General features: G+C 50.6%; 1 long non-coding RNA gene across 4 annotated transcripts in view; it reads right to left on the bottom strand.

Moving 5' to 3' along the window:
- Positions 1-724: 724 nt before the first annotated feature.
- Positions 725-21816, bottom strand: part of LOC149124609 (uncharacterized) — a 62974-nt gene continuing 41882 nt past the window's right edge. For 3 of the 4 annotated variants that reach the window (XR_016213311.1, XR_016213312.1, XR_016213314.1), the window contains exon 3: positions 18866-19068. This is a non-coding gene — a long non-coding RNA (uncharacterized LOC149124609). Of the gene's footprint in view, positions 870-18865; positions 19069-21816 lie in introns of those variants that run through there. The other variant, XR_016213313.1, reaches the window with a different exon arrangement.

Consider the following 21816-nt stretch of genomic DNA (forward strand, 5'->3'; position numbering starts at 1 on the left):
CCAGCCCCCAACTTTCACATTTTTAATTGTGGTAAAATGCACATAACATAAAATGCACAACTTCACTTAAAAAAAGAGATTGATTTATTTATTTATTTGAAAGGCAAAGTTACAGAGAGAGAGAGAGAGAGGGAAAGAGAGAGAGAGAGGTCTTCCATCCACTGGTTCACTCCCCAAATGGCCACAATGGCTGGAGCTGCACTGATCTGAAGCCAGGAGCCAGGAGCTTCTTTCAGGACTTGGGCCATTTTCTACTGCTTTCCCGAGCCACAACAGAGAGCTAGATTGGAAGTGGAGCAGCCAAGACTTGAACCGGCACCCATATGGGTGCGACTTCACCCGCTACACCACAGCGCGGGCCTCAAAATGCGCCTCTTTAAGCGTTTGCAAATGTGCAGTTCAGTGGCACAGAATACATTCACCACCACCCATCCCCAGAACTTCATCCTCCATCCAACGCTCTGTGCTCACGAAACAGTGAGCCCTCAACCTGCTCCCACTCCACCCCACCCCACCCCCAGCCACCATTTTTTCCATCTCTGTAATGCTTACTACTCAATACCTCATATATAAGGCTACTTCTAAAAGTTTATGAAAATGAGAAATAAAAGGTAAGTTTATTTAGGTGCAAAACAATTTGAAATCCATGCGTGGCATTTTCATAATACTCATTTTCTATGAACTTTCTTGAAGACCGCTCACACTTTCTCACACTCGCCTCTCAGTTGTTCGTGTAGCAAAATCACATTTCACATTACTGGTTTTCCTATTTTGATTTCCAGAAAGGATACAGCCTGCCAGGTACAGAGACCGTGCCCCATTCAGCAAGTGTCAGGAAGATAGGCCGTGTTGGTGTTGGAGGCAGATCTCTGCAGGGATAACAGAAAGAAATCCATGATCCAGGGAGTGCAGCAAGCAGGCCACAGGATGACAGGAATAGTCTGGCATGACTTACGCACATATGATGAAAATCACATGGGTACTAACAAATGAATGCAGGGTACTTTCTTGTAAAAATCTATTTATTTATTTGAAAGGCAGAGAGACAGATATTCCATTCATCTGCTGGTTCACTCCCCAAAGACCTGCAATAGCAGAAGCTGGGCCAGGCCAAAGCTTGGAGTCAGGAACTCCATCCAGGTCTCCCATGTAACTGGCAGGGACCCAAGTGGCTCACCACTGCCTCCCAGAGTGTGCATTACCAGGAAGCAGGAATTGGAAACAGAAACAGGACTCGAACCCAGACATTGTGATATGGGATGGGAGTGTCCCAAGCAGTATCTTAACTGCTCTGCCAATGCCTCATCCCACTGGGCACGTTGTGGCAACTGGAACTGGGACTTGGGGCACAGCTTGACATTTTTCCTATTTTGCTCCCCACCCTTTGATGTTCTTTGAGCATGTATCACTTTTACAATAAAAACAAATTTTTAAAATAGACATTTTAGGAAAAGAAAGAGGGAATATGCTAGTGATTTATCCCGCACCTTCAGCTGTTGAGAACCACTCGTGGCTTAGCCGGGTTCCCTGGGTCCGTGTAATGCAGCGTCCTGAGGGTGTGGTCTCAGGAGAAACAGGATTGAGAATGAGGGGAGAAGGACAGAGAAAGGGAAGACTTTGGGATGTGGCGGCCCATGAAGTGCAGTATCCACCCCATCTCCCCGAGAGCCCTGGAGCACAGGGGGTTGACCAGCCCTGTAACAAGGGGTTGAGCTTTTGCCCTTTTTTTTTTTTTTTTGACAGGCAGAGTGGACAGTGAGAGAGAGAGACAGAGAGAAAGGTCTTCCTTTTGCCGTTGGTTCACCCTCCAATGGCCGCCACGGCCAGGCCACCACGCTGATCCGATGGCAGGAGCCAAGTGCTTCTCCTGGTCTCCCATGGGGTGCAGGGCCCAAGCACTTGGGCCATCCTCCACTGCACTCCCTGGCCACAGCAGAGAGCTGGCCTGGAAGAGGGGCAACCGGGACAGAATCCAGCTCCCCGACCGGGACTAGAACCCGGTGTGCCGGCGCCGCAAGGCGGAGGATTAGCCTAGTGAGCCGCGGCGCCGGCCGAGCTTTTGCCCTTCTTCCTGCTCCATCCTTACCTACGAGGTAGGGGTGAGGACAGCAAGCAGTGAGTCCCATCACCTCCTGGTAGCTAGCCCCAGTCAGCCACAGGTGGGCCCCAGGAACAGGTGCAGGTGGGAGCCATTAACCACCACACCTGCTGCAGGGCTGCAGGGCGGGAGGGGATCTGGGCTACCCCCTTCCCCCATGACTTGGAAATTGAACCAAAACTGGCTTCCTTAGAAACACATTTACAACCTATAAACCGGTTTATGAAATGCTTTTTTTTTTTTGCTATGGAAAAACACAGGCTATGTAATACTTTAGAAGCTGCAATATTCCAATGAAGAAAAAAAATGAGTTGAAAAGAATCCAGACTGCCAGGATTTTATTGCTGTGAGTCACTGGACGGCTGCTCACGACGGGGACAGGAGGAGCTTCGACCCGGCCAGGCCTCGTGGCACAGGGGCCTTATTTTTTTTCTTGAACGTCATGGACAATGTGTATCTTCTCATTGATCAGCTCCTCCTTTCTGCTTTGGATGTTGAGAAAAATGCAAAGCCCCATTTGAGCCCAGGACTAAGTAACCCAAGGAATAAGGCCAATTAATGCGAGGACCGGTGCAGGAGAGTGGATTGTAGGGTCCATGGCTCCCTGCACTGCTTTGACATCTTCGGGCCTCCCAAGAGCCCAGAGGCCCAACCACTGGGGAAGGCTGCCCTCCAGCCCTGGCTGGTCCCTCTGTCGGACTGTACTTCCCTGGTCACCACACCTAATCGGCTTCATGTCCCTGCCAGCCCTTGCAATTACACAGACAAGCCACTCACACCCTCCTGTGAGGACCCAGGGCCACCACAGCCTCTTGCCACTACAAAGCAGGACTCCGAAGCCCTTCTGGGTCACTCTGACCCTGAGTGCGTGGCAAGCTGTGTCCTCCCCCACGCTGTGAGGACAGGGGACTGCTGTCCCTGTCACCGGTCTGATGGGTCCAGCTGTCTTGCTCTATTTGGGGAGGGGGACTTCTACAGAGGGGTGAGTGGGAGTGACAGAGAAGAGGGATGACACCCGAGTCACAGGTCAGAACATGCTGTGCGTGCAAGCCCTCAGAACACAGAGGGCCCAGTGCCTTTCCTGTGCCTCTGCAGTGAGTTTAACCCTCGGAAGCTGACTGCTGTGGTGAAGCACCCCAGAGAAACCAACAGAGTGGGTCTTCGGAAGACATCCTCCTCCTGAAATGTGAACTAGTGAAAATCCATCTCTAGAAAAGACAGACTTGTTGTCTTCTTTCTATAAACAGAGACATGACCATTAGAATCACTAAGAAGGATTTCCCGTTAACCCATGTTTCTAGCCTCTCCACTATAGACGCATCTATCCAGCCCAGGAGTCTGAGCACAAGGAGTCCCTGGAGCACAATGTGCCTAAAACAGGCCCCTGCTCGTGGCCAGCTTCTGTGTGCAGAGTCCCTCTGGGGTCTCACGGAACCCAAGCCTGGAGGAGTTGCCTCCGCCAGGGTATTCAAGGAAAGGCCTGGGGAAGCAGATTGTAGAAGAGTTTATTTCATCAAGAATGAAAAATGCCCACAAAGAAAGGAAGCACAAGATTCAGTTACAGCAAAATGAAAGTGGCTGGCCACGTGGCCTCCTCCATACTGACACAGATGACATTGCCTGACGCCCTCGAAATAACCAAGCCGGGCCTGGCCCGAGACAGCCCAGGCCTGTGTGCGTGTGTGTCACGCATGTGCGTGGTCTGGATACATGCCGTCTTTCAGAATCAGAATTTCTGGGGGCTGCGACTGTGCACTGGAGAAAAGTCCTAAGGTATTTTCCGATGCCTCCTGAGGTTTCGGCAGCACCGCTGTGGCCGACTCAGTGAAATGGTCCTATTTGTATGGCGTTTGACTGTCACTCCTGTAGATGCAGGCAAAGAGTGGCATGCAGAATGATGCCCACGTGGAACAAATAAAAGGAAATGACTTCAAAGCACAGTGTATGTTTGCTGCAGTCTCTTCTCAGCTAGGAACAATTGCCTAGCCCTCCCAGCCAGAGGGAGCTGTGCCCTTGAGTTATTGTAGCAGGTGTCTGCATGTTCATCTCTCCCAGAATTCCAATGCCTTCCATCTTCCCCCCAGAGAGGCATGGCTGTCCTCTGGGTCAGCCATGGGTAGGCACTCTCCCACAGGTGCACATGGCCCAGTAACATCAGCACACAGCACTGCTTCAGGCCAGGCCAACACTGGTGGCCCAGGCTTCTCACACTCACCCACCAAAACCCGCCCAGGTGAGAGAGGATTCTACCAAGCGGTCACCTTAAGCAAATGCTGCCCATGTGCTCCCTGATTAAGCCGGTGGTCCCACCCACAGCTGCAGACTGTAGGCCTGGGGTCCAGAACCTTGCTCTCAAAGTGTGCCTCATCATGCCTATCTCTCCACCCATTAGGAGGCCCCTGATAAATGACCCCTCAAAGCCTGCCGGGGAGTCTGGAAAGCAGGCTGAAGATGTGGCCCTCTGAAATGCTCAGGTCCCCTCTGCAAGTGATGCAGTATCTTCCAGACTTACTCTGTATTTCTACAGAGAGGGAATCTTTGTTTAAGATTTACTGGGGATGGGGGTGGAAGTGGGGGAAGCTGGTTTGAGTCCCGGCTGCTCCATGTCCAACCCAGCTAATGTGCCTGGGAAAGCAGTGGAAGATGGCCCAAATACTTAGGACCCTGAAGCCATGTAAGAGACCCAGATGAAACTACTGGCTCCTGGCTCCTGGCTTTGGCCTGGCTCGGCCCCCACTGTTGAGGCCATTTGGGACGTGAACCAGCAGATGGAAGATAGTACTCTTTAACCCTGTGTGTATGTGTGTGTGTGTGTGTGTGTGTATATATATATATATATATAACTCTAACTTTCAAATAAATTTATTTATTTACTCCCCAAATGGCCACAATGGCCAGGGCCAGGGCACAGCAAAACCAGGAGCCCAGAACTCCATTCCCATCTCCCACATGGGTGGCAGGGGCCCAAATACTTGGGCCAGCTTCTTAGGCACACTAGCAGGGAGCTGGATCAGAAGTGGAGCAGCCAGGAGTCAGACTGGTGCTCTGATATGGGATGCTGGTTTAACCCACTGCACCACAATGCCCGCCCCAGGAGTGCTTCTTACTCCAAGGAAAGTTTGCAATTTATAACTGGTCATCACATCTTCCTTTACATTTTGATGACCAGGAAATGCAAAGCTAAAAGTTCAATCCAGATTTCAGCAATAATTTAGGACCTGGGTCAGCATTGTGGTGCAAGGGATTAAACCACTGGTTCACTCTCCAAGTGGCTGCAATGGCAGAGGCTGGGCCAGGCCGAAGCCAGGAGCCAGGAGCTTCTTCCAGGTCTCCCATGTAAGTGCAGGGGCCCAAGGACTTGGGCCATCTGCTGCTGCTTTCCCAGGCGCATTAGCAGGGAGCTGGATTGGAAGGGGAGCAGCTGGAACTTGAACCGGCACCCATATGGGATACCAGTGCTGCAGGGGGCAGCTTTAACTGTTTTGCCACAAAACCATCCCCAGTTCCACTTCTGATCCAGCTTCCTGCTAATGTGCCTGGGAAAACAGCAGAAGACGCTTCAAGGACTTAGGGTCCCTGCCACCCACATAGGAGTCAGGGATGGAGTACTGAGCTCTTGACTTTAGCCTGACCCAGCTCTGGCCATTGCAGCTATTTGGGGAGTGAACAAGTAGATGGAAGATCTATCTCTGTCTACATCTTTGTCTCTATCTCTGTCTCTACTCTCCCTTTCAAGTAAAATAAATCTTTTTAAAAAATTTAAGACTTGTGACCAATATTCTCCATTGTAATTGGGGGATGAGGTGGTGAACATATGAAAATGAGCACACTCCTTCCACTGTGGGCTGGGAAGCAAGTGTGTCAGTATAGAAAGAAGTAACATATATCAAGAACCTCTGTCCTACCCACCATCGCATTTCCTATAGTTCTGTTTTTAACTGTGTCTTTCTTGACTTCTTCCATCATTTTATCACACCACAGTCTTTAAAGAGCCTTCAAATTTATTGTGACATAAGACATAACGGAAGGAACGAAATTCTTCACCCAAGCTATTGGTGGGAAAGAAATATTCTGCCACTTTTATACCCCATTTGAATAAATCATCCACTACACCAGCATGAAGATTTCTTCTACTCTCCAGGGAAAGCCACACCTTTCAGAAACCAGAACCCCGAAACCCACGACCTGGCTGCTGATGGACCCAAGGCACTGCTAATAGGCATTTTCATGCTCAGGGTTTCTTTACAGTTGAGCAACTATTTAGGACCTGCGCCCACTGTAGTCCCCTGCACCTTCGTGAAACCCCAGCGCGTGTGCCAGGCCCCGCGCCCACGCCTCCAGCGTGCTTCCTTCCCGAGTTCAGGGTCACTCCAGGCTCTGAGTGAACTAGCGACCCGGGGAGCAAGCAGGCGACAGCAGAGGCGCTGTCACCCCGGCGGCAGCGCGCACGGGCTGGGGTGAGGAGTGCGGGGCAAAGGGGCGCTGGCACCCACTTTCCTGACGGCGTTGATGGACCTGTGTCCCGAATGAGGCTCAGAAGTGGCTCTGGCGGCTGACCGCTGCTCTTGCTTGTGTCCAAACCCTGGCCAAGCAGCTGGGGGCAGTGGACGAGTCACTCCCTCCCCGGAACACTGCCCGCCCCAGGGTCTGAACCCCCAGATTCTCTCCGGGCCCCAATACGGAGCGGTGACGCAGGGAACAATGAGGATGGAATCGGACACCACCAACGAGGCAGCGCCTGCAAGCTGCACACGTGCTGGGGCTGCTTCCACCGCTCCAGCCAAAGCTGCAAAGAAACCGCGCCGAGGGCACGGCAAAGGCTGTTCCCCAGATGCCCAGCAGAGGGCGCACCAGGCACCTTCTCACCCGGCGGGAAACCCGGACTTCGCGGGACTCCAGGGAGCAGGTGTCTGGGGAGTGCTTCTGAACTCTAACGGGAACTTCCCGAGGGACTCCCGGGTCCTTTTCTATCACAGCTAGGAAGGGGAGTGAGTCTCACGGCCTGAACGGCCACGTCTAATAAGGGTGGTGCCTCCTGTTGATAGCCATAGAGAGTTGCTGATTTGGTTGCAAAGCCCCCGCATCCCCACCGCTCAACCCCAACAACGCAAAGGCGCTCAGCACCCGCTAAATTTTGAGTGGCGGGGCTTGCAGGTGAGATGGAAGCAGAGTTGTGCGGGTGCCACCTCCACCTGGGCACTGCCTCTGGAAACGCTCATGGCAGTGCCTCCCTCTCAAAGTCAAGCCAGGGGCCTCCCCCTGGGACGGCTCCCCCACAGGCGCTGACCCCTGCCCTGGGACCGCTGCTCGGCACCGAGGGGGATGTCAGCCGTGGTCCTACACATCCAGAGCAGAACCCGTCGCTCAGTGGAGGAGCTACATTTGAGTGAAGAAACCAAAACCCACCTGCAGGGATGGCTGCTCAATCCGGGCAGCCGGCAAGAAGCATAGAAAACTGTGCCTTGACACAGCCGTCCACACATCACACAGACGGACACAGATAACCAGGAGGAGAAACAGGCTGAGGGCCACAGGCTTTGCAGTGGAGGCACAGAGAGCGTGCAGCTGTCGCCCACGGGGGACTCGACTTCCCTGACCTGGGCTGTCCTCGGGGTGTCCCCTCCCATCAGATCCAACTCTTCTGATCCAGGGTCGGGAGACTTTTCCCCTTAATTCTCAGGAAAGACAGCTTGATTCATTCAAAGAGCAGCTTTCTCCCTTTAATAACCAAAACTACGATAGCAAGGAAGTCATGCCTTGTTTGAAAATCTGTGCTTTTTTTAGAAAAGAAAATTTTATATTATTTAACTGAAAGAGTTACAGAGAGATGTTTAAGCTGTTCCATCTGTTGGTTCACTCCCCAAATGGCCGCAACAGGCAAGGTTGGGCCAGGCCGAAGCCAGAAGCCAGGAACTTCTTCCAGGTCTTCCATGTGGGTGCAGGGGCCCAAGGACTTCTGCCATCCTTGGCTGATTTCCCAGGTGCATTAGCAGAGAGCTGGATTGGAAGAGGAGCAGCTAGGACTCCAACCAGCTCCCATATAGATGCTGGCATTTCAGGAAGTGGTTTAACCTGTTACACCACAACTCCAGCTCCAAATCTGTGCTCTTTCTATAACTTATGGGACCTGTAGCTGAAAGACCACAGCAGCAACACCACCAACAGCCTTGCTCTTGTCACAGTCACTGAAATTGCACTGGGACTTGAAGGGTCTCCCACTCTCTCTGTGCCTCTCTCACCTCATCTCCCAAGAAAATCCCTTTGAAAATTTCCACGAGCACAAAATTCTCAGTCTGAGAAGAACAAGTCTTTTCCCACGTAAGCAAGAATTTTTTTAAAAAAAAATTTATTTATTTGAAAGACAGAGAGAAGGAAAGACAAGAGAGAAAGGTCTTCCATCTGCTGGTTCACTCTCCAAATGGCCACAATGGACAGAGCTCAGACAATCTGAATCCAGGAGCCACGAGCTTGATCTGGATCTCCCACATGGGTGCAGGAGCCCAAGCACTTGGGCCATCTTCTACTGCTTTCTCAGGCCATAACAGGGAGCTGGATTGGAAGTGGAGCAGCCAGGACTTGAACTGGCACCCATATGGCAGCTTTACCCACTACACCACAGCACCAGCCCTGGCAAGAATTTCTTGAATCTGCTAAGAAATTCAGTGCATTTTTTGTTGTTTCTGAAATGCCTGCATCAAGTCCCCCTCCTGAAACTGTGTGTGTGTGTGCACGCGCATGCAAATGTTTGCACACATGTGTGCATGTGTCTGCATGTGCTTGTGTGTATGTGTGTGCATGTGTGTAGTTGTCACTCTTCTTTGGCAGCAAGCCTCCACTGAGAACACACGTGGACACGGGCACTGCACAGCATGAGTGAGGCCGGCACTGTGTGATGGAGCCCCAGAACACCTGCCCTACCCTGAAGAAGCACAGGGCTTTATCACAGTAATCCTGCAGCAGCTGGAAAGGCGGGGTGAAATCAGGTAGGGACACAGAGAAGACCGAGTGGTCACCCAGGGCGAACCAGAGGCAGAGGCAGAGACTAAGGCTCATGGAGGAGCTGTGCATGCATTCCACCTCCAGGGATATTCGTCGTCGTCATCGTCATCATCCGCGACCAGGGAGGGCCTGGGACCGGAGGTGCTTCACCAGAGTGGTGCAGCAGCAGAGACACCTGGGTGGGGGCAGGGAGTGAGCGCGCAGCACAGCAACCAGAGGAGAAGGGATGGAAGGCAGGACAGAGAGGATGAGGGAGAGGAGAGGAATGATGAAAAGTGCACACACTGGAGTTAGAAACGCCACCAAGGAGTGAAGCTTCGTTTAGGAGATTTAGAACTAGAACTGGCAAGAATGCAGCAGTGAGCACCGGCAGTGGAGTTTCCCCTTGGGGCATGCACGCTGGCTTGGGCAGGCAGTTACTAGAATGTTCTCATCCTTGCGGCCAGGCTTGGACCGGCCCTCCCTGCTGTGGCCCTAGCGCATCTGAACCCACACAAGGCGACGTTACAATGGTGCCTGGCTGATTGCAGGCGCTCAGCTGGCCCCTGTGCCTCATCAGGCTCCCGCAGCAAATCACCTCTCAGGCCCAGTCACTCCAGCGACCACCAAGGCCCCTCCTCTGTGCCTCCCACCCCCAGCCCCAGGCCACTCATCTCTGCATGTGGGCATCTCGCACCCCTGTCTCAGCATCTGCAGCTCCCGAGTGGGACCGTGGCATGACAGTGTCCTCCCTCTTGTTGTGGCTTGCCTTTCAAGCCAGGGGCACAAACCCTTGGCTTTGAGCAATGCTCATGGAGGACAAAGACCACCTCAGCGCCTGGCACACAGACCCAACTCCAGCCTGACACCTCCTTGGAATTCTGCTCCCAAGGCAGGAGTTGGGTGTGGCAGTTAAGTTACCACTTGGGATGCCCACACCCGCTGTTGGAGGGCCTGCTCTCGGATTTCTGCTCTCTTTGGATTACACAAAGGACCAGCATTGCCACCATCCCCACTGGTTCACTCCCCAAATGGCTGCAATGGCCAGAGCTGAACTGATCCAAAGCCAGGAGCCAGGAGCTTCTTCTGGGTCTCCCACATGGGTGCAGGGACCCAAGCACTTGGGCCATCCTCCACTGCTTTCCCAGGCCATGGCAGAGAACTGGATTGGTAGAGGAGCAGCAGGGTCTCAAACCGGCACCCATATGAGATGCTGGCACTGCAGGCGGCAGCTTTACCTGCTATGCCACAGTTCTGGCTCCCCAGATTTTTTTAAAGATTTATTTATTTGAAAGGCAGAGGCACAGTGGGGGGGTCTTCCATCCATTGGTTCACTCCCAAATGGCTGCAATGGCCAGAGCTGAACTGATCCAAAGCCAGGAACCAGGAGCTTCCTCTGCATCTCCCACATGGGTGCAGGAACCCAAGCACTTGGACCATCCTCCACTGCTTTCCTAGGCATAGCAGAGAGCTGGATCAGAAGTGGAGCAGCCAGGACTCAAATCAGCACCCATATGGGACATCAGTGCCGCAGGCAGAGGCTTAGCCCACTACACCACAGCACTGGCCCCCAAATATTTTAAAATAAATATAAAAAGAGCTCCCTGGACTTTGCCAAGTGTCTTGTTTGGGTAAACTGTATGTTTGTGTAAATTGCACGTTCAACTTATCCAAACACACTTATATGGAAGTGTCACATAACACTTAACCTCCAAGGCAAGCTAATGTTTTCTAGTTTTTAAAAACCAGGTCACACCCTACCAAATTCACTTCCTGGTCTTTTAATGGGTTCCTTTTGGTAATTCTAGGCAATGTCACCTCACTTCTGTTCAGGTTTCTCTTTGACAAAATGCAATAGTGTGATGCTGTTGGATGCGTTTCACAAAGGGGGCTGGGGCTGCGTGAGCCATGCTCTGAGCGAGCTGAACACAAGGCGATATAATCACCAGTAAACTTCTGCCTTTGGGACTCCATCACCCTGTTTGCAGCTGTTCTGATAATTATGAACTCACTGTGTTTTTACTTCACTCTGATGAGCATAAAAATTTAATTTGGCTTCCAGAAGGAAAAAAAAATCATTGTTGTTTATTAGGGGTCTTATTTGTTCATTAAAATAAATTACCTTTGGGTTCTGGGCCAACTTTCTGAAAGGAAAAGTTTTCTGTTATTAAGAACAGACTGGGGCCAGTGCTGAGGCACAGTAGATTAAGTCTCCACCTGCAGCACTGGCATCCCATATGGGCCCCAGTTCGAGTCCCAGATGCTCCACTTTCCATCCAGCTCCCAGCTAATGCACCTGGGAAAGCAGTGGAAGATGACCCAAGTCCTTGGGACCCTACACCCATGTGGGAGACCCAGAAGAATAAATAAATATCTTTGAAAAAAGAAAAAAAAAACAGACCCTGAGCACAGTGTGTCTCTGAAGGAGAGTCCACTCCTGGTGATGGGCTGGTCAAGTTGGAGGGAGGGGCAGCGGTAAGGCTGATGAAAACTTGGCCCTTGCTTTGATCATCTCCATGGTGCTCAAACCATGAGTGCCTTTCCCTCTGCGCTGGGGCCACAGCAGATACAAAGCCCTGCTGAGCCACGAACCTTGGGGTTTCCTTGGAGCCAAACAGAGCCCCAGACAGCTCCAACAGAGATGCTTTCCTAGAGACAATTGTGGGGAGCAATCCGGACTAGACTAAGTTACTCGAATTAAGACTTATTCTATGCATCTGCTCTCCCACAATATGGCGCTGGGAGAGAAGTAAACAGCTTCCGCACAGCTGCCTCCAGTTCAACCAATAAACTGTAGGACCTGCTCCTGATTGGAGAGCAGCGTACTCGGCGTGTGGGCAGCCGAGTTGGGATTGGCGGAGGAGGACTATAAAGGAGGAGAGAGACGGCATGCACCAGGAACATCTATGGGGAACATCTAAGGAACACCCGTGCAGCCCCCGAGAGAACCGGCCGGCGGTGTGCCGCTCCCCTGTGGAAGTGGGGAATGCGGCCAGGGGGAACTGCCCTTCCACGGAGGTGGAAGGGATAGTAGCCAACCCGGGAAGAACCAGCAGCAAACCCGGGGAGGGCCGAGCAGACGAAAGAACAGCGCAGGGTCTAGTGTCGCTCCTCCACGAAGAGGGGGAGCGACAACAATCATGCGTGTTTTCACCTTCCAGAACATTGCCCACACCACTGCTCTCAGGAGATGAAGGCATTCAATAGTGAGATAACCTCATAAAAAAAATTGCAAAGATTTGCCCCAAATCAGACCATTCCCAAGACAGAGTTGATTGTAGCTACTGACTGCACATTAAAACAGCAATCTTCAAGACATCACTTCGATCTCTTGGATCAATAATATGACCCATGCCCTGGCCGGTATCCTGGGAGGACCCCAGCACCAGAAAGAAGCTGGCAAAGACAGCAGACAGTGGGTCCAAATGAAACTGTATGTGGCACTCTTGGTTCTGTTTTCCCTTGCATTATTGCTTCATTGGATGACATTTGGAAAAACAGATGCCTGTGTTTTCTATCTTTGATAAAGAAAGGTGGGGGCTTGGAGGTTTGGTGCTATGGTTTGGGTGTTTAAGTGTATCTCCCCAACATGAGTTCATGTGTCAGAACCTTGGTCACCAGTGTGATGATGTTGAGGGGTGGTGGGACCTGTATGAGGTGGGCCTAGAAGGAGATGGTTAGGTCACTAGTGGAGCTGCCCTTGGAAGGCACTGAGGTGGTTCTCATGGACCCCAGTTAGCTCCTTCAAGAGTGGGTTGTTTCAAGAAAGCAAGGCTGGGCCTTCCCTGCCCTCTGGCCACCTGTCTTGCCATGTGACCTCCCTCTCATATCTGTTCCCACCATAACATTACCATGAGGAGATGCCGCCAGCAGGGCCCTCCCCAGGGCCAAGCATGGTCTTGGTTATCCAACATTGTGAGCTGAACTGTTCACTTTTCTTAATTAGTTATGCAGCCTCCAGCTATTTTGTTACAATAACAGCAAATGGACTAACACTATTAGCAAGAGTCATTGACAAATGGAGCTTGACTTGACTTAAGTGTTGAAATTTAACTGAAATGTGATCCCTGTTAAAAATAAGAGTGGGGATAAGAGAGGGAAGAGATGTATAATTTGGGACATGCTCAAGCTGATTTGCCCCAAATGGTAGAGTTAGAAACATACCAGGGGATTCCAATTCAATCCCATCAAGGTGGCATGTACCAATGCCATCTCACTAGTCCAAGTGATCAATTTCAGTTCACAATTGATCATAATGAAAGGACTAAGAGTCAAAGGGAGCACATAAACAAGTCTAGTACCTGCTAACACTAACCAATAGAATAAATAAAGGGGAGAGTGATCCAACATGGGAAGTGAGATACTCAGCAGACTCATAGAATGGCAGATGTCCTAAATAGCACTCTGGCCTCAGAATCAGCCCTAAAGGCATTCGGATCTGGCTGAAAAGCCCATGAGAGTATTTCAGGCATGGAAAGCCAAGACACTCTGGCAAAAGATCTCTGTGAGTGAGATCCCAGTGGAAAGAACAGGTCATCAAAGTAGGAGGTACCTTTCTCTGAAGGGAGGAGAGAACCTCCACTTTGACTATGACCTTGTCTAAACAAGATAAGAGTCGGAGAACTCAGAGGGCTTCCATAGCCTTGGAAACTCATGACTGGAGCATAGGGAGATTACTGATGCCATAGACAGGAGTGTCAATTTGTTAAGTCAACAACAGGAGTCACTGTGCACTTACTCCTCATGTAGGATCTCTGTCCTTAATGTGCTGTGCATTGAGATTTAATGCTATAACGAGTACTCAAACAATATATTTCACTTTGTGTTTCTATGGGGGTGCAAACTGTTGAAATCTTTACTTAATGCATACTAAACTGATCTTCTGTAAAAAAAAAAAAAAGGAGAAATTATCAATTCTCAACTTGACTCTCACTGGGATTAAACATGACAATAGGTCTGATCTGATTTCATCATCATTTAAAAAAATCATCTATTATTTTTCACTTTATGTTTCTGTGTGGGAGCAAACTGTTGAAATCCTTACTTAATGTATACTAAGCTGATCTTCTGTATATTAAGATAATCGAAAATGAATCTTGATGTGAATGGAAGGGGAGAGGGAGTGGGAAAGGGGAGGGTTGTGGGTGGGAGGGACGGTATGTGGGGGAAGCCATTGTAATCCATAAATCGTACTTTGGAAATTTATATTAATTAAATAAAAGTTAAAAAAAAATGGAGCTCGACTCAAGGTACTTTAGCAGGTGCAACATTTCTGTGGGCCAGGGGTTTTGGAAACTTAATTGCATGATATCCATGCCCCTTGATATCTTCTCTTCATTGCTTTTCCCTTTTTTTTTTTTTTTTTTTTTAGATTTTAAGGTAGAGTTACGGACAGGCCCCCCCCCACCCAATCTTCTGTCCACTGGCTCACTCTACAAATGGCTTCAGCAGCCAGAGCTGGGCTGATCTGAAGCCAGGAGCCAGGAGCCAGGAGCTTCTTCTGGGTCTCCCACATGGGTCCAGGGGCCCAAACACTTTGGCATCTTTTACTGCTTTCCCAGGCCATAGCAGAGAGCTGGATGGAAAGAGGAGCAGTTGGGACACGAACTGGCACCCATATGGGGTGCCGCCAGTGCCACAGGCAGAGGCTTAGCCCACTATGCCACAGCGCTGCCCCTCCTTTTCCTGTTTAAACAGATGTCAACCCTCTGGAGCAAGTCAGCTCCCCATAGTGACACAAGCTTGAGAGTCTCAGAGCAGCACTCCGTGCCCCAGACATCGGAGTTTAATGGTTGACTGACCACTGCAGTCAATTAATTCCATGTTAGCTATTTGAGAGCTAGGACATATAGTTAAAAACAGAAATACAAGCACTAAATCAAACATACTGTAGCCAAATGCACTCTCTTGCCTTAAATGGGAACTTGTTTTAAAAAAAAAAAAAACACAGAGAAAGGCCGTGATTCCACTAGCTGAATTCAGTGGTAAAACTGACAGTTGGTGACTCCCCTGCATCGACTCTTGTTAGATCAAAGCCACAGCTTAGCACATTGAACTTGAAAGCAGGAAGGAAGCTGTTGCAAAGATGCACAGCCCTGGGTGAATGCCTCATCATCTGGAAAAACCCGTCTCTGAAGCCAGCCTTGTCACTTCAATAACCTCAGTTAGGATTGCCTCTTGTGAGTAGCCAGCCATTAGCAGATGCGTCTCACTGTCCCAATAAGTTAAATTTCTACAAGAACTACAGACAACAGATTATATCCTTTACCTTTAAGGTACCGACGATCTTGCCCACTAGCAGAATCAAAGGAATGAGGGACTGGATGAGACAGTCCCCCAAAAACTTCATCCCTCCAAAAACTTCATCCCTCCAAAAACTTCATCCCTCCAAAAGGCAATCAGAAAGGGACTGAGAGAAACACCTTGAGAGGCACACAGTGCAATTGTGACAATAGGCTACTTCCCTGCAAAAGCCAGCACGCCAGTCACAAGAAACCACAAACTGATCCCTGCAGGTAGAACCTGCGCAGCTTGGCTGGCCCCTGGCCCTCACGTTGCTCAGTGATTGGCTAGGTGGAGGCCACCCTCTCAGTGGAATGGTGGAACAGACCACCAGACAGGGCGGGGCCCCACATCACTGCACCTCTGGCCTGGTATGGCCCTGGGTGGGACTCTGCTTTTGTGAAGAGCCAACGTTTGACACTACAGGATTCATTTTACAAAAGAATTCAAAGAATCCCTTGACATATCTAGTTTCCGTGGTATACTTAAATTTTTTTTATTTATTTTTTTGACAGGCAGAGTTAGAGAGAGACAGAGAGAAAGGTCTTCCTTTTTCTGTTGGTTCACCCCCCAAATGGTCGCTACGTCCGGTGTGCTGTGGCCGACGCGCTGCACCGATCCGAAGCCAGGAGCCAGGTGCTTCCTCCCGGTCTCCCACGCGGGTGCAGGGCCCAAGCATTTGGGCCATCCTCCACTGCACTCCCGGGGCCACAGCAGAGAGCTGGACTGGAAGAGGGGCAACCAGGACAGACTCTGGCGCCCTGATCGGGACTAGAACCCGGTGTGCCGGCGCCGCAGGCAAAGGATTAGCCTAGTGAGCCGCAGTGCCGGCCAGTATACTTAAATTGAGATTCTACTTATGGGTCATGTCCCCACCAAAATACACCCACTGTGTGAAATGAGGCTCTCGTGTGTCTGCTTTCAGGGCCCAGGTGGCAGCGAGGCGCTGGGGAGAGCTCGCCCTCTTGCACAGTGAGCCCTCTGCTGTGTCGGCCAACGTCACCACACTGTCACTACTGGCCATTTCACCCACTGGACCCCAAGCCAGGAAACGTGTGCTCACTGGAACCCCCAGCAGCTAGATACAAATCTCTACTGAACCACCGGCCTGACTCCCAGCTTTCTTATGCTCACCCCCGCTCCCCGCCCCCGAAGCGATGCCTTCTCTACTTTCCTCACTTCTCGATTTCCTGACTTCTCACTAATTAATGCTATCATTGTCTCTATTTAGGACACAAGGGAGAAGCACCTGTCTCCTTCAACCACTGATATGGTCCAACAGCCAGGCTCCAGGTGGGTACTAACCCACTTCCTTGTGTGGAGACCTTGTCTCATCACCCATGTCCCCGACAACGCCCAGACCCTGGAAGGTAGGCAGGACTGGGACTAGTTCTACCTAGGAGGTAATTTTGAAGTCAATGCATTTAAAAACTGATGCCTGATCCTTGGTTTTCTTCCCCTGCTTCGACCCCCTACAAACCATGCATGGAGATGGCCAGCCGACAAGGTAAAGCAGCTCCCGGTGTGTTAAGTTGTCGCGATGCCTGGACGAGTCCCCTGGAGCCCTGGAGAAGCCCCTGATCCATGATGGAATAAAGCCTCATAGAGTGACACTACTGAGCATCAGGGTTAGTCTGTCGCTGCAGCACAGTTAGGTTACCCTACCTGATAGATTTGTCAACCTGGGCCAAGACAGGCAATCCTCGCTGTAGAATCAAAGTCCCCTGTTTAAATGACACTTAAATGACATTCTAGTTTTGACTTGACATTGCAATTCCCATGAATGCCATTGAAACTTATACAGCGGAAGTAAACCACATTCCAATGACACAATACACACAGCCATAAATCCAGGGCCCCAAACAGAGGATCCCCCTCCATCCAATCACCAGCTCTGGGGGCTTGTCCCGCTAGTGAGCTGAGATCTCGCTGACTTTGGTATTAGATGGGGAGCTTTGCAAGGCTCAACACAACCTTTACACACAAGGACCTTTAAGCATTTAGTGCCAGATTGGTAGGGTATGCGCTGCCTCTCGATTGAAAACCCAGCTGGGAAATGAGCATTGAGTAATGACTTAGATATCTGCTCATCGCCAACGAAGAAAAACAGCTGCTGTTCCCACAGAGGTGATCAGAGCGCAGATGGCTTCCACAGAGCCCAAGAAATTTAATCAGAGCCATCTTTCCTCCCGTGTTCCCCACGTGATACTTAAGACACACCTTCACTCCGGGCTTGCATTCTGTTGGTGGCTGTCACAGGTACGGCTTTTGGCTCTGGCACCCTGCCCAGTGCCATTGGTAACAACTACCAGATGTAGCGAGGTGGTTTTGTTTTTGTTTTGCCATCTTTGTGGGATATATATATATATATTTACAATTTTTATTGTGATGAACGAGCTAAGGAATTTTCCACAGTAACCACCTTTAGGTGTGCAATTCAGTGGTATTAATTGCATTCAACATCCTGTGCGACCATTTCCAACATTTTTTTAATCACCCCCAAAACACATTCTGTAACCTATTAGCAATGGCTCCCCAGTACCCCTTTTCTACAGTGGCTGTAGTGGTTTGAATATAAAGTCATTGAGAACTGGCCTTGACGTGTCTTGTTTCACTTAGGCAGTCTTGCTGGTGAATGAGCTGTTCAAGTTCAGATGCCAGATAACAAGGCACAGGGTCCGAATGCTTAAATTCTCTTGCTCTATGGAACTGGTATTAACCACTCTCTTAGGGAGCCTCCAGGTTCCTAAGCAGGGCACACCTAACGTCTTATACTCTTTTGGGAAGGGCGGAGCCATCTAACAGGTGCTCACTGTTGGAATCCTGACAGCTTCAGGGCCAGCAAGGTGCTCAGAGCTGTTTGCCCTGGCACTAAATGGCCCCAGGCTACACGGCTGTCACAGTTCCGGACAAGCTTCAGGATCTGGTTTTGTCCTTTTACCTATTTCCTGCAGAGTGTCAGCTCTCACATCTTCCAGGGCTAAGGGTACCATTTCTTAGTTCTCACTGTTAGTAGTGCTGCTTTTTTTTTTTTTTTTTTTTGAGATGCAATTTCACATAACATAAAATTAACCATTTCAAAGTGAAGTCCAGTGGCATGCAATGTTTCCAGAATGTTGTGCAACCACCGCCTCCCTCTAGTTCCAGAACACCTTTGACACCTATTAAGCAATTAGAGTACTGGTTCTTGTTTGGTTGGAGTTTGTTCGTTCGTCCTTTCTTTCTGTCTCTCTTTATTGCAACAACTCCCATGCCCTTTTCATTTCTGCTCCAATGTGCTGTGAGCTTGGAACCTAGAACACCAGCCTTGCTCGGCCTCCAGATAAATACAGGTAGCCAGATCCTGTACCCAGAGCTCAGGGCTCCCAGGAGCTGTGAGGCTAATTTCACTGATGGGTGACAACTGAGTAGCTGGGGCTACTCCAGGATTTCACCCTCTGCTCCGCTCCCTGCCACCTCCACTGTACTTAATACTTTTGGATTATGAAGTTGCTCAATATATGGGATTTAAGGAAGTATTTATTCATTGAGCAGAAAAAACCATATGGCACCCCAACCCATGATCCCAGCATGAGATGCACTTTTCACATCACTCACAGCAGACAGGATGAACCACCCAGGATGAAGCCATCTCGCGCCCAGCAGTTCACCTGCGAAGGCCATGGACAGCGGCAGGACCAAGGAAGTGAAGAGCGCAGAAGTGAAGCAGGCTGCAAGGAGAGGAAGGGCGGGTGCTGGGTTAGCAACACGCAGCCCCTTTCACTTCCTTCTTGCTGCAGTTCTCGTCTGCACCCTGGGAAAGCTGCCCTTCTCTCCAGTCTCCACTTACCAGATGGGAGGAGAAGGTCGCTGCTTGCCTGGGACTTGCATGTGGCAGGTGCAAGCCAAGACTTGCATTTCTGGGAGAGCTAAATGCATCTATGATCGCGCCACCCGCGCTAAGGCCCAGGTTTCCTGCACGACCTCTCCAAGTCTTTTCTTAAAGAAGAGCAGTTCATAAAATCCTGCTCTGCCCGAGCCAGGATGCCAGAAGCCACTGGCACTCACCAAGTGCTCCCTGGGAGACTCTACCCGGGGCAGATGGTTCTTCTCTTTCCTGGATGAAAGTCAATGACAATTCACTTCATTGCTTAGAAAAATTGGCTTCACGAAGTCTCTTCCCCATCCCATTTATCTGGTTATGTATTCCCAAGCTTGGGATACAAAGTGGTGCTATGGTTGGGATCTGGTTGGGTGTATCCAACCGCTGGAAGGTAGGAGCCCCAGTGAGGTGACATTGGGGGGTGGTGGGAGCTTTAAGAGGTGGGACCTGATGGGAGCCAATTGGGTCATTGGGGCACAACTCTCAACACTGCCCTTTCTACCCTCCACTGTGCTGTGACGATGCAGCCCAGGGGGCCCTCACTGGAGGCTGATGGTAGAGCCACACCATCTGGAACTTCCAGCTTCCGAAACTGTGAGCCACCCAGCTGTGTTTGTAGCAACACAAAATAGACTAATCCAGATCATCACCCCAAACCGCTTCCTGCTGCACAGTGCCATGGAGCTCTGCACTGACTTGGAGTTCTTCTTCCTGTTCATGCCACCACTTCACCCTTTAAACATCGTGTTTCGTCCACGAAGCCTGACAGGACAGTGCCACCTGTGTGGGAGCAGGAGGGCATGAGTACATTTCCAGGGTCAGAGCTGTTCTTGCTGCCACATTCACATAGCATGTTGGTGAATTCTAGTGGGCCTGTGGCAGGTGGGTGTGCAGCAAAAACTCAAAGTGAATACAAGGCAAGCAACAGGGGTACAGACAGCCTTGAGAGGTGCCACGTTTCCAGAATGTGCTTCATATGCACACAGGGGGTATTGGCCTTCCCAGAAACACGAACAATCAAGGAACCTTCCTGTCTCCTTTTTGACTCATGTTGCTGCCCGGTATGAATCAGCCGCCTACCCTGAAAATGATGACAGAGAAGGAAAGGGAAGACAGGGCAGCCCACAGCTCCTCTCCCTTTCAGGCCTTCCCTACCCATCAGCCAGCAGGAGGAAGCCAGCAGGTGGAAGGTGCTCATAGCAAGACGTGAATGGAAAGTTACCGGCTGGTGCGGCGGCTCAATAGGCTCATCCTCTGCCGTGCGGCACCGGGACACCGGGTTCTAGTCCCGGTCGGGGCACCGGATTCTGTCCCGGTTGCCCCTCTTCCAGGCCAACTCTCTGCTGTGGCCAGGGGGTGCAGTGGAGGATGGCCCAAGTGCTTGGGCCCTGCACCCCATGGGAGACCAGGAGAAGCACCTGGCTCCTGGCTTCGGATCAGTGTGGTGTGCCGGCCGCAGCGCACCAGCCGTGGCGGCCATTGGAGGGTGAACCAACGGCAAAGGAAGACCTTTCTCTCTGTTTCTCTCTCTCTCACTGTCCACTCTGCCTGTCAAAAAAAAAAAAAGTTATCAGTGTTAACACTGTGCAGTGTTCTCCCAGTTCTGGTAAAAATGGAATACACATGAGTATCAGCTCTCAAACACAACTGTGCTATTCAGGCGATTGCACAAGTGAATGGATTGCCCTCCCTTGTGGTTGCATTTCTTAAAAAATGCATTCATTTTCATTTTTTATTTGAAACGCAGAGAGAGAGAGAGATATCTTCTATCTCCTTATTCACTCCCAAAATGCCCACAGCAGCAGACGGTGGCACCAGGCTATAGGTGTGAACTTACGGAGCAGCTCCCAGAGGAGGCACCTACCATCCAAACCTCCCACTGCAGGGGGGGCAGAATGTGCCAGGCCAAACTGCTTGTTGCCATAGGATTAGTTTGTGTGTGTGTGTGTGTGTGTTTAAAGATAGTTTTCTTCATTTCAAAGGCAGAGTGACTGAGAGAGAGGCAGAGACATTCACTGGTTCACTGGTTCATTCTCCAAATGACCACAACAGATGGGGTTGGGCCAGGCTGAAGCCAGGAGCCAGGAACTCCATCCGGGTCTCCCACATGGATGGCAGGGTCCCAAGTATTCGGGCCCTCTTCCACTGCCTTCCTAGGGGCATTAGCAGGGAGCTGGTTGGGAAACACCGCTGCCAGGACTCAACCTGGCACTTGGCTATGGGATGCCTATGGTGCAAGAACCAGCGTAAGCCACTGGGCCCCAACACCAGCCCGGGCATAAGGATTATTTTGAGCTAAAAGCACCCGATAAGCAGCAGGGCACTCTGCTCTCCCTTTCTTCGTCCTGAAAGCAGGAGATAAAACTTTCCCAGGGAAGATGCTGTCCTTGCTTGAAGGAAAGTAACATTCTTATCATCCAGGGGGGCAGGACACTGAGACCAAGATAATTCTGTACAATCTGACCTTGTCAAAAGTCTTATCTTGCCTTATCCTCCCACACAGCTGGGTTCCTTTTCTCTTTGTTCAGCCTCCTAGAGAGACAGGCCTTGCCACTCCCCTGGGTCTTCCTTCCATGTGAAGGCTCCTCTGTCACAT

Source organism: Oryctolagus cuniculus, chromosome 9 (genome assembly GCF_051225735.1).
Source record: "Oryctolagus cuniculus isolate XC-2025 breed Fujian yellow rabbit chromosome 9, ASM5122573v1, whole genome shotgun sequence".
Classification (NCBI taxonomy): Eukaryota; Metazoa; Chordata; class Mammalia; order Lagomorpha; family Leporidae; genus Oryctolagus; species Oryctolagus cuniculus.